This window comes from Eumetopias jubatus, unplaced genomic scaffold (assembly GCF_037043125.1).
Source record: "Eumetopias jubatus isolate StellerSeaLion01/CBP00866 unplaced genomic scaffold, mEumJub1_p1.0 scaffold_6, whole genome shotgun sequence".
NCBI classification, from domain to species: domain Eukaryota; kingdom Metazoa; phylum Chordata; class Mammalia; order Carnivora; family Otariidae; genus Eumetopias; species Eumetopias jubatus.
Window position 1 is genome coordinate 86240652 of NW_028274812.1, and position 12249 is coordinate 86252900.

The following is a 12249-nucleotide window of genomic DNA, read 5'->3' on the forward strand; positions in this document are numbered from 1 at the left end:
CTACTACTTTATAAGTATTACAATAAAAGATTTAGTAAATAGAATCCCTATAATGGAAAACTTAAATATTACTTAAATTAATTTTTAGAGTGAAATAACTAAACATGGGACTAAATTGCAAATAAAAATATAATGGCTCCTTCAGTGTATTTAACAATTGCAGTATTATTAGAATAGCTATTCTAAGACTTCTAAATAGGCAAATAATATTGAATCATTTATTTGCTATCAAAGTTTACTCAAGAGTCAAGTATAAAAGAATCTATCATACCAATGTCTAAATGTTGTCAGTACACACTCCAGAAAAAAACCAAAGCCATACTATTTGGTATTCTGCATGTGCAAAATACCCTAAGATCAGCATTTTAAAATTAATTCAAGATTTTAGATATTTCTGGATGAATAGCTAAAAGCAGCAACTGCAATACTAAAATCGTATGTGTGATTCTAAATATCAAACATCTGGTTTTATGCCTTATCTCTTTTGAACTCTTTTATCTAGATATAGCCCTAATCCTCATATGACTTTGCAAACTTATCCTATTATTTCAAATCAGTTAATAACTATTAAAGCAATTACTTTATTTCAAATAAATGAACTCACAAATATTAATCTAATTATTGAAGAGATCCTTTGATTGTTTGCAGTCTTAAGTAGCGATTTCTTATCTTCTAGAAATTTTTATGACTTAAAGGGATTTCAATTACTAAAACATAAACAAGAAAAAAAGAGTAAGTTTTACACTATTATAATCATTAAACATTCAGTAAAAAATTACCATGCAAATAATCTTGTGCAGATGGATTAAATCAGAAAATTTTACCAAATATTTAAGCAGTAATTATCACTGAACTTTCACTTAAAAAATTTCAGAGAATAGGCAAAGAGAGTAAATCATTAAGTCAGCAAAATTATTGCACCATACTCGACAATGATTTTTTTTGACAATGATATTATAAGAAAAGAAAATTACAGGCAAATCTCTCTTGAACACAGATGCAAAACTGTCAACAAAATTTTCGCACAGTAAAGGAAACCATCAACAAAACAAAAAGGCAACCTACAGAACAGGAGAGGATATTTGAAATGACAGATCTGATTAGGGGTTAATATCCAAAATATATAAAGAACTCACACAGCTCAACACCAAGAAGACAAAAAATGGAGTTAGAAAATGGGCAGAAGACATGAAGAGACATTTTTCCGAAGCAACTCTTATTAAGAGTTGATAACTTAGCAGTGTAGTATAGTGGTGGAAATCATGGTTTCATGTCCGGACTTTGTCACTTACGAACAAGTTATGTAATTTCACTAAGCCTTCATTTATTTATCTGAAAACTGATAATAACACTAGCAATAAATTATTTAACACCTGGGGAAAGTATAGTAAAGATCCTTGAACATAAGTATTCAAAAAATTACCTGCTATTATAATTGGTTGCTCTACAAATTCACAAATAATAATAAATAAAAATGTGGTTACATTTATCTCCTCAACCTGAAGTTGACATTGATATTTGGACAATGAGGAAATGCTGAAGCATCCTAGAAATTTATGTTCATTGAAGCTTTGGTCCCTGTTACAGCAACAAAGAATCAGAGAGCTATACAAGCATATTCACTCAATCTTGAGGTCTCCCAACTGTTTCCTTGAGCCACTTAGAAATTGATAGCACTTAGCTTCAATCTCCTTTATGCAAAATGTTTGAAGAAGATATGGAGAGTTGACCAAATGTCCTAGTTACTGATGAATTGCCATTCCACCCTCCATTGAAATGTCTCACCAAGTTCAGCAAGAACTTGAAAGAAGAATCCTTTTCTCTCACCATCTAATTCAACTTTTGGTGCTATTTCCAATAGCTGACCACTCCCTCCTTCTTGAAATCCTCACTCTCATTGGCCTCCCTGCCCTCACACTCTCTGGGATTTCCTTCTAAATCCCTTCTCAAATCTTGTTTCTACCTGATTTCTTAATCCTGGGATCTGTGGGCCCTCCTTGCCCAACTTTTTATAAGGTCTCCTTAGGTGATCTCACCATTCTTTTCACTTTAAACGTATCTGTCAGATAATTCTAAAATTGGTATGCCCAGTCCCATCTTCTCTGAACATTAGATTGTGTAGCCAGCTGTCTATTCTATATTCTCTCTTAGATGTTGCACAGACACCTGTAACTTATTATGTCCAAATTAAATGCTGATTCCCAACCACAGTGTACTCCTCTCATGCTCTTCCCAGTCTCTGTTAGCACCCACCAAAATGCTCAAACCAGGAACTCAAGCATCACACTGATGTTTCTGTCTTCCTCATCACCATCTCCCACAACCAGTCAGCAAGTCATATCAGTGTTAACCCAAACCTATCTCAAATCCATCCACTGCCCTCCATTCCTCTGCTGTAATCCTAGTTCAGGTTACCCTGGGCTAGACTCCTCAACAGCTTCCTAACTGGGCACTAGAGAGCTTTTCTTTAAAAAAAAAAAAAAAAAAGAGAGAGAGAGAGAGAGAGTTTTTTTTTTTTCTTTGAGAGAGAGAGAGAGCGTGCACAAGTGGATGAGTTGGGGGAGGAGGGGCAGAGGGCGAAGCAGACTCCCCACTGAGCAGGGAGCCCGATGTGGGGCTCCATTCCAGGACTCCAGGATCATGATCTGAGCTGAAAGCAGATACTTAACCAACTGACCGACCCAGGTGCCCTGGAGAGCTTTTCTTAAAATAAAAGGTGAATCATGGCACTCCCCTGCTTTTACCCTTTAATGGTTTCCCATTGTACTTCATATGTAATCCAAAAGCCTTTCTATGGCCTAGAAGCCCTGACTAAACTAGCCCCTACCCCCTCTCCAGCCTCATTTGGTACTGTTCTCTTCACTGATGAACTAGTCCTCAAATTCCCTTGCTCCTTCCAAACTCAGGGCTTTTGTGCATGCTACTACAACCTGGATAATGCTGGATCCTGTTCATCCTATATCTCTCAACGTAAATGTTACTATGTCGAAGAGCCCTTACCTGACAAAGAAGTATCTTCACCCCATTATTCTCCAACTCAGACTATTTTGTCTGGACATATGTTAACAAACACAGTACATATGTTTATTCCCTCTAGTCAACCTTATGTTCCTTGAAGGCAGAGACTATGTCTGTCTTGTTCATCACCTTATCCTGGGCACCTAGCATAGTATCTGGAAAAGCAGGGGCTCAATAAATATTCTTTGAATTAAAAAAAGTAAGATCTTTGAATTAAAAAAAGTAAGAGATTGCCAATTTCCAAATCTTGAGATACAGTAAAATATATTTATCTTTGAATCTGTAGTGATGATAATTTAGACTTTATAATTCTTAAGGCATTTCAAGATCTTACAATATTTCAAGGACCATCATGAGCATTCTTTCTTTTGATACATTTTATTATTTTTCTTTTTAAGTTTTTTATTTTAATTCCAGTATAGTTAACATACAGTGTTATATTAGTTTCAGGTGTACATCTCTTTGCACATTTTAAAACATGTTTACTAGTTGAGGTTTCTGGGTTTTTTTAATTTTTAAAATTTTTTTTTATTATGTTATGTTAATCACCATACATCATTAGTTTTTGATGTAGTGTTCCATGGTTCATGTTTGCGTATAACACCCAGTGCTCCATGCAGAACATGCCCTCTTTAATACCCATCACCAGGCTAACCCATCCCCCCACCCCCCTCCCCTCTAGAACCCTCAGTTTGTTTCTCAGAGTCCATAGTCTCTCATGGTTCATCTCCCGCTCCGATTCCCCCCTCCTTCTTTCTTCCCTTCCTGCTATTATCTTCTTCTTCTTCTCCTCCTCCTCCTCCTCCTCCTCCTCCTTCTCCTTCTCCTTCCCCTTCTTCTTCTTCTTTTAACATATAACGTATTATTTGCTTCAGAGGTACAGAGGTTTCTGTTGTTTTGATCCTGATTAAATATAGATGTACTCCACTCTGAACATTTTTTTTCCACTATGAACATTTGGTAAAGGTTTGGTAAAAGTAAAGGTAAACTTGGTAAAGATTTCAAAATAAATCCTTGTATATGTTTTTAAAAATACCTTTTCCAGATCTTTAACCTCTGCTTCAGGCAGTTGAAGGGTTGGGAAAAACTTCCATTGGGGTCCTTCTGGACCTCTCCTCCAGATCCTTCTCACTGTCCCCAGAACCCACTGATTTCAGGCTGTTTCTTTCTGCTCTGGACCCACTTCCAATGCTCTCCAGGAATTCTCAATTCTGAGCTTTGTCCACAACCTCCTTCATCATCAAAAGTTGCCAATTTTCTATTTCATCCCCTCAGATCCCAGCTAGATGACTACCAAGATAGTTTGATAAATTCAAGCCAACAGAGGCGCCTGGGAGGCTTAGTCGTTAAGCCTCTGTCTTCAGCTCAGGTCATGATCCCAGGGTCCTGGGTTTGAGCCCCGCATCAGGCTCCCCACTCCATGGGAAGCCTGCTTCTCCCTCTCCCACTCCCCCTGCTTGTGTTCCCTCTCTCGCTGTCTCTCTCTGTCAAATAAATAAATAAGATCTTAAAATAAATAAATAAATTCATTCAAGCCAACATTGTCACAATTTAATGTGTTGCTCTTCCCGGGTAAGATTTAAATGTTAACACAGACCTTCAATGCTTTCCCAATGAACTGACCAATGAAGAACCTCAGAATAATATATGTGGATGCTGAGGTTACTGACAGCCTCAAATCATTTTTTTGTACAAATATGGCTCATGATACATTTTAAGAAGGACATGGGGAATACTGGTTACACATGTTCTCATTTTCTGAAGCAGAATTTCTTTTATATGTGGTATTTATTGAGAGGCAAGCATGTCTGACCCTAACAGGAGCAGGGTATAGGGCAAGAGATCCATACACTATATGTTTAAATATAATAAATCTAATAAAACTAAGAAGAAATGTGTTTTATCCTTTTATCTTGGCAAGTATACCTTCACAAAGACCTGAAAGCCCAAGTCAAGTTTAGAACTGAACATAGCAGGCTGCAAAGGATGAACCAGTCTCTGGGCTGGACCAAAGCTCTTCTCTCATTTTTTCCCATTCCCACCTTGGTCTGCACCATGAGGAGCCTCACCCACATGTATGGGAACATACCGGTAAATCTAAGCTCTGTCCACAACAATGGCAAGCAGTCACTGCTTGATACCCCCACTGGGGCCTACAAGTTTTCCTACCAGTAACTTGGTCTGCCCTTAGGAAGATGAACCCAAGGAAGAAGTCTGCCAGGTCCTATAAGAGGACTAAGAGTCATTTGGTCAGGGAATTTCAGGATCTTCCCAGAGCCTCATCTAGCAGCTTGGGCTTTGGGTGGACAGGCACCCTTAACTCTGTGGACTCCTAACCCTGAGAGCAGGAGCACATCCAGAGCGAGGCCATATAAAGGCCTTCCAAAATGTAAGGCCCAGAGCAGGGACCTTGTTGCCTGGGCCTAAGGGTAGTACAGACGACAAGTATCAGGTCCCCATTCTACAGATATGAAAACTCAAAGATCATAGAGAAGATCCCAGAGCCTGAGATCTAAGTCCAGTTCTTCTTGCCTAAGAAGCCAGTGCTGTTACACCATCAGGATGTGGGATAGATCTATCATATCCCTATATACTTCTTCTAAATTTTCAGTTATTCTCTATCAAGATGCTAGCCAGACCCAGGCAGTTCCTTCCCAGCACTACAAAGGACCAAAGTCATAACTGTGAACGTGCCCAAGTACTGGCAGTCTTGAGCAGACAACAGTGCTGGAGACTACGAACACTCTAAAATCAACCAGAGAGCCCTGTCTGTAACTGATTTCTCGTTGCCATGACAACAAAGAGATAAAGGCTGCCTGAAGGTCTATCTATAACTCTACCTCTATAACCTATAATCTACAACCTATTATTCTCACCATCCTTGGCCAACTGGAATAGTTTTAGATACTGGTTGGGGTAAGGTAATTAAAAAGGAAAGTCACTCTCCCTTAACTTCCCCTTATTGAGCACTTGAAAACTTATGAGGCAGCTGTCAGAATATTTTAATTAGGACATGGATTTTTCAAAATTCCTTATTAATCTAAATTCATGTACAGAGAGCACAAAAAGGACAGAAAGGAACTGTGGAAAAACCTTAATCTTTCATTCCATCCATACAATGAGACTCCTACTATGGGCCATTGGGGGGAGACAATAGTCATTAGCAATATAGCAGGGAACCAAATAGAGGAAGTCCTTGGTGTCACTCTGGTCAGGGAGACCAAAAACGAACAAGCACATACTTTATCTTTGCGAGATAGACACTAGGAAGTAAAGGAAAGCAGAGTAAGTAGAATGATGAAACAGCAGGCTTGCTAAATAAGATGGTCAGGTACGTCTTAGCACAAGCTTTTGAGTAAACCAAAACAAACAAAACCAAATCTGCCAATGGAACATGAATCGTTTTACTGTTATGCCATCTAACATTTTATAATGCTCACTCTGCATCTTTAAAATTTGGTATTAGGTAAAGGGTCAGAACATTAGCGTTAAGACAGAAATAGAAAATAACATGGGAAAGAAAGTGAAAGAGGCAAAGGGAGAAAATAGAGAAAGAGTCCTAATTTGCTTTATGTGGACTATTAAATGAGCGACACCACATTTCAATTTTCAGAAAAGTAAATTTGATTTGTCAAGTGACTGAGAGAACACATGTTTTCAGAGCATTCATTATAAATAGAATTGCTGTGTGACTGGGTAGGGGATCAATTCTTAAATCAAACCTCTTGACTACCCTCCAATATGCCTGTATGTAACTCCAAGAAAATCTGGCCATAGTATTATGAAGTCACACATCTTGTAAATAAGCAAAAACAACAGGTGGTACACATCTGTTCTTTTACCAATCTTTAGAATCTATCTTTAGTGAAGCTACAGCAGAGTCTATAAACTATTGGAGAAAACCAGCTGAAAAGCCATGCCTATAGAGCTAAATTCCAAGCCAATAATAGGACAAAAATTCCCAAGAGCTTAGGACTAGATCTAGCATTATTTCATAATTTTATCATTGACTACAGCAATGAAATTGAAGTTAGTTTGCAGAAGTCTGTTGCAGCTTCAGCAAGGGTTCTGCCCTCATTATAATCTACAGAAAGCCCTTGACCTTTATATTTTAATTACAGGCATCATATTTAACTTAAGAACCTAAGTTAGAAATTTCAAAATCCTCTTCAACTCATTCTTTACCCCTCCTATATCAAACCTCTATCAAGTCTATCAAATCTACCTTTAAAAATTTCCTTTGACTCCATACCAACTTCTTCATCTTTACAAAAACTAACTTCACCTCCTTACCATTTCTAATCTGTAAAAGTGCAGCAGACTCCTAACTACATTCCTTTCCTTCAGTCTCGTTCCCCTTGATACTATCTCCCTACTGTTCTAGAATTCTATAGCAGCGATCTAATCATGTTAGTGTTCTGCTTTTTTAATATCTCCTGGTGGTTTTTCATTGGCCATTTCTAAGGGAAGCTCTCAGGCTCTTTCACAGTGGGGTCCTCAACTCATCTGACCAGTCTTGTAGCCTGCTACCTCCTTCCAAACAAATTTTACACCATCAAACTCTTCACAATTCCCCAAATGTGCCAGGCTTTGCACACGCTGTTTGGGCTGTTGGGATGTCTTTCCAATTCTCTTTCCAACTGGTGATCATTTACTCTGCCTTCTACATGCAGTTCAAATGCCATGTCCTCTATGAAGTCTGCAAGAACCATCACAGAGTTCATTTACTCACTGCCTTGCAATCCAACGGAGCTCAGTACCCACCTCTGCTTCAGCGCGGTCTACACAGCATTTTAATAACCTGTGTGCATTCTGTCTCTTCTCTATACTGAACATCTTGTAGAAAAAAAGTATTTTATCATTTGTGTTTTGTTCAAACATTAAATAATGTTTAAACACGGCATTTAGTAGGTGCCTACTTGATCAATCTGTAGGATGAATATAGTCTAAGACAACACATTTCCAAAATTAAACAAATGGAGGTTCAAACTGTTAAGTAATATATCCGGATATGGACTTAACATTTACAGAAGGTATAGGTGGAGAATTATTACTAAAAGAAGGCTCAGTGAACATAATTTCAGTTATTTAATGAGATGCACAAAAGATAATACTACTGAATTTTTCTTCCATCACAGAAAATACATCCCCTGGTTCTCAATGCTTATAAGCCTCTAAAACTGATCAACTCTATCACATTTTCCCAAACTTCTATGTTATTTCTCCTGACACTTCAAAACTGGTGCCTACTTCCCAAAGGGTCTCCAACCTCAGGTTCCCTTTGAACGTGCTTAACTGATTCTCTTCACCCTCAACAACTTGTTTTATTGATTCACTTCTCTGATCTATCGTCTCCATCAACTTTTTTGGTACCATTCTCAACTTCCATCATTATGAATGACCTACATTTTTTCGGATTTCAATTCTCTAGCTCCATTTCCACAGATATATCTGTATCAGTGATCCAACGCCACTTAAAATTTTAAATTAACATAGACGTATATATTTTCCTTATGTATCAAGTTTTCCTAATTTTCCTATTTGAAGGGCTCTACTAACTTTATGATCTAATAATCTTACAATCTCATGATTATTTTTTATTTCTCTCAAAGAGAGGTAGCAAGACCCTGTGGGCTTCACAAATATCATGGGATATCATGGGTCAGGCCTATTATTCCCACTCTCGCATTTGCCACCTATCAATTTCCAAACTCAACATGGAACTTCCTCACCTGATTATCTCACTAAGGACCTACAAAATAACACCGTAAAAAGCCCCTTGCCTCTCAGTTTCTCCTTCCCGATCCCTCCTTGGCAAGTGCTATCTGCTCTCCTCATCTCTGGTTTCATCCCAGCTTTTGGATTCTCTGTCTTACCAGGCACATGACTCCTCACTCCCACCTCTAAGCCTGCACACATGCCATTCCTTCTGGATGGAATGCCCTCTCTCTTGCTCTCTTCGGCTAAGCCTCTTTATTCTCTGCCTCTTCAAGATACACGACCTTAATGCAGCCTGCCTCGAATAATCCAACTCCAGTCCCATTCATTCTATTTTTTTTTCAGCATCCTTTCCAGGTTATATATTAGCATCTCTCTAGCCCTGCTAGTTTGTATTCCTGCTAATTTTTCATTTTGACTTGAATTTGTACTTATGATGTCAATTGTTTTTGTTTTGTTTTTATTTAAATTCAATTAGCCAACATATAGTACATCATTAGTTTTAGATGTAGAGTTCAGTAATTCATCAGTTGCATATAACACCCAGCGCTCATTACATCACATGCGCTCCTTAATACCCCTCACCCAGTTACCCCATCCCCCCACCCACCTCCCCTCCAGCAACCCTCAGTTTGTTTCCCAGAGTTAAGAGTCTCTCATGGTTTGTCTCCCTCTCTGATGACTTCCCATTCAGTTTTCCCTCCCTTCCCTATGATCCTCTACACTGTTTCTTATATTCCACAAATGAGTGAAACCATGTAATTGTCTTTCTTTGATTGACTTACTTCACTCAGCATAATACCCTCCATCTCCATCCACATCCATGTACAACTATGGTTTCTATTTCCATATATTCTCTTGCCTCTAAAACCATCCACTCTGTGTACCCACTGGGTATTACTGCCTGCTGGGGAAAAAATGAACTACAATTTCAACAGGAGAGAGTGAACAGAAGGACCATGAAGTAGATGGAAATTTTGTTTCTGGAGAATACAATGGGCTTCTATCTGTTTTAGATGGTTTCCTTGGATGACAATGATTCGGATACAGAGATAATGTCCCAACTGTGATAATAATCGCATTTGGTTTTCTTTCACCTTTTCAGTTTTTCCCTGACCTTTTCATATCAGGTTCAGGCTCACTCCCCTGCTCTATCACTACATCTTCTCCCTCTTTCCCAGGAAACCCCACTTAGGTGCCTAGCCAGTTTGAGAGATCAGACTGGACAGAACCTCATGGAGGCCCGTGCCAGTAACTTCCTCCATTTTCTATCCCCTAGGGAGAGAATGAATTGTTCTACCCCGGGATCCCCTTCCTCTTTTCCATCCTGAAGAGATATTCCCACTCAAAGAACCCTGTCAACCCTCCTCAGGAAGAAATTTTAGGTACATTTTGCACCATCTGAACATCTAAACATCTCAATTCCTCCTTTGCAGGCATATATCAAAAATCTCTACTTAAGAGTCCTACAGCTCTCGCAAGGAGATGCTGGAAACCGCACATTTGAGGGGTTTTTGTTGTTGTTGTTGTTTAATCTCTTTAAAAACGACAGTACTGCTTGGTTTGGACTGAGAATAATCAGTGCCATTGCTCTTTCGCTTTTTGTTGGGGGTGGGTGTAGGGAAAGATGTTGGAGTGGTTTTATTTCATCCCTTCCATTACCAAGAAGATATAAATTCTTCCTGAGCGTCCCGACCCCCCCCCCCCCTTCTTGTTTCTCCTCAGACTTCTCTAAGCTTAAGATGGGACCAAGCCCTCTTGGAATTGTGAATGGAAGGAGGCAGCACAAGTGTTTCCTTTTCCCTTGCACTCCCCAGCCTCAAGCTGGGGCTTATGATCACTCACTGCTGCAATTCCTGGATGGTTCAATTAAAACTCTCCGCATTTTCAGGGTTCTGGGCTCCCCTCTTTTGGATCCCCAGCCCACTGTGCCCTGAGGCCGGCAATGAGTTCTGGTACCCTGTTTCTCTCCATTTCCCAACCTCTCTGTGCCTCTGGGGCTCCTGCAACCTGGCCTGACCACCCCCGACTCGCCTGCTGCCTCCCTCCCTCACCCTACACGGGGCAGGTTTCGTTTACACGCGGGCCTGCTCAGAAGGAGCTAGCGTGCCCGGCGGCCGCGGCGCGCTTGGTTCCGCGCCAACAAACTTCTTCGGGACCCCGCAGTGCCCTAGCGGGCTGCGCTGCGCCCCCTCCCTGCTCACGGCCGCGGTGGCGTCGGCGCCGGCGCGCTGACGGCGGTGGCGGCTGGATCTCGCGGCCAAGGCGGTGGAGGCTGGGGCCGCGTTCTCCGAGCGCCGGGACGGGGACGTCCCCGCGGAGGCGGCGGCGGCGGCGGCGGCGGCGGCGGCAGGGACGGCGGGGACGGCGGCTGCGCTCGGTGGGGCCGCGCTGCGCAGGCTGCAGGGTAATTAAGGAGCCACACCGGCCGCCGCGATACTGGCGGGGGCTGGGGGAGGCCGGAGTGCCGGGATCCCCGCCCGCGCAGTCCTGCGGAGCAGCGCTTGGGAGAAATACCCGCATGTCGGAATAAGTAACCCCCGACCCGAGAGCGAGGAGCCGGAACCTCGCGTCTTCCAGCTTATACCCCTTAACTGTCTCCTCGCTTCCAGTGGGTAACGTCTCTAGATGTAGACCCAAAATATGATCTAACGGCATGCATTTATATTGAGTTTATTTGTTCTGTGCATTTAACCCCATGGATTTTTTTTTCTCCTGTATTTGATGTCTGTTCTCACCCGCATCAGCAGTGCTCATAGCTCTCCTTTACAAACACACGTAGCCAGAAAAACCACCTAGAACTAAAGTATAAGGCATAAAGCCTGCATTACGTGAACATCTGAACACGAACTACATTCTATGTAGCATATTAAAGTGGCCATATGGTGCCAAACGTTCTTGGTCCCATCATTAAGCTACCTATGGGAATGCGTAATTGCAGGTGTGCATTATTTATCTACCAAAACATATTTACCTGTGCAGCACAGTTTTTACATTTTCTTGAAAAGCAGATGCACGCAAATGACCAGCAACATGAGCAGATGACATAGACCCGGCATGTGTGCGGCCCGGCAAGTGAAAGGGCCGGTGGCAAAGCTGCGCAGCTTACCTTGAACGTGTGTTTGAGCCCCTCAGAGGCGCAGTGGAGTCCGGCCCGGGCTGCCGCACCGCCGAGGAGTGGCCCGAGTGAGCTCCCTGCGAGTGGGGAAGGGGGACGCATCTCTGCCCTTATTAGTCTCTCCCGGTGTGACCCTCCCACTCGATGAGAGGACGGAGGACTCCGCAAGACAGGACTCCGCCAACTCGTGCACAGGTTTTCCTTAATTACAACAATGTCGCCTTGCAGCTAGGAATAATGCCTTTCGGGTTTATGGTTTTGTTTTGGGGGTTTTTTTTTTTTTTTTTGGTTGCAGGTGCTAGAGTTTCTCACTTTGATTATGAAGTGTCTTCCAGGTATTGTATGTGGCACACATTCACAGGTAGATAATTGGCTTTTTAACAGTTGAGCTAAAA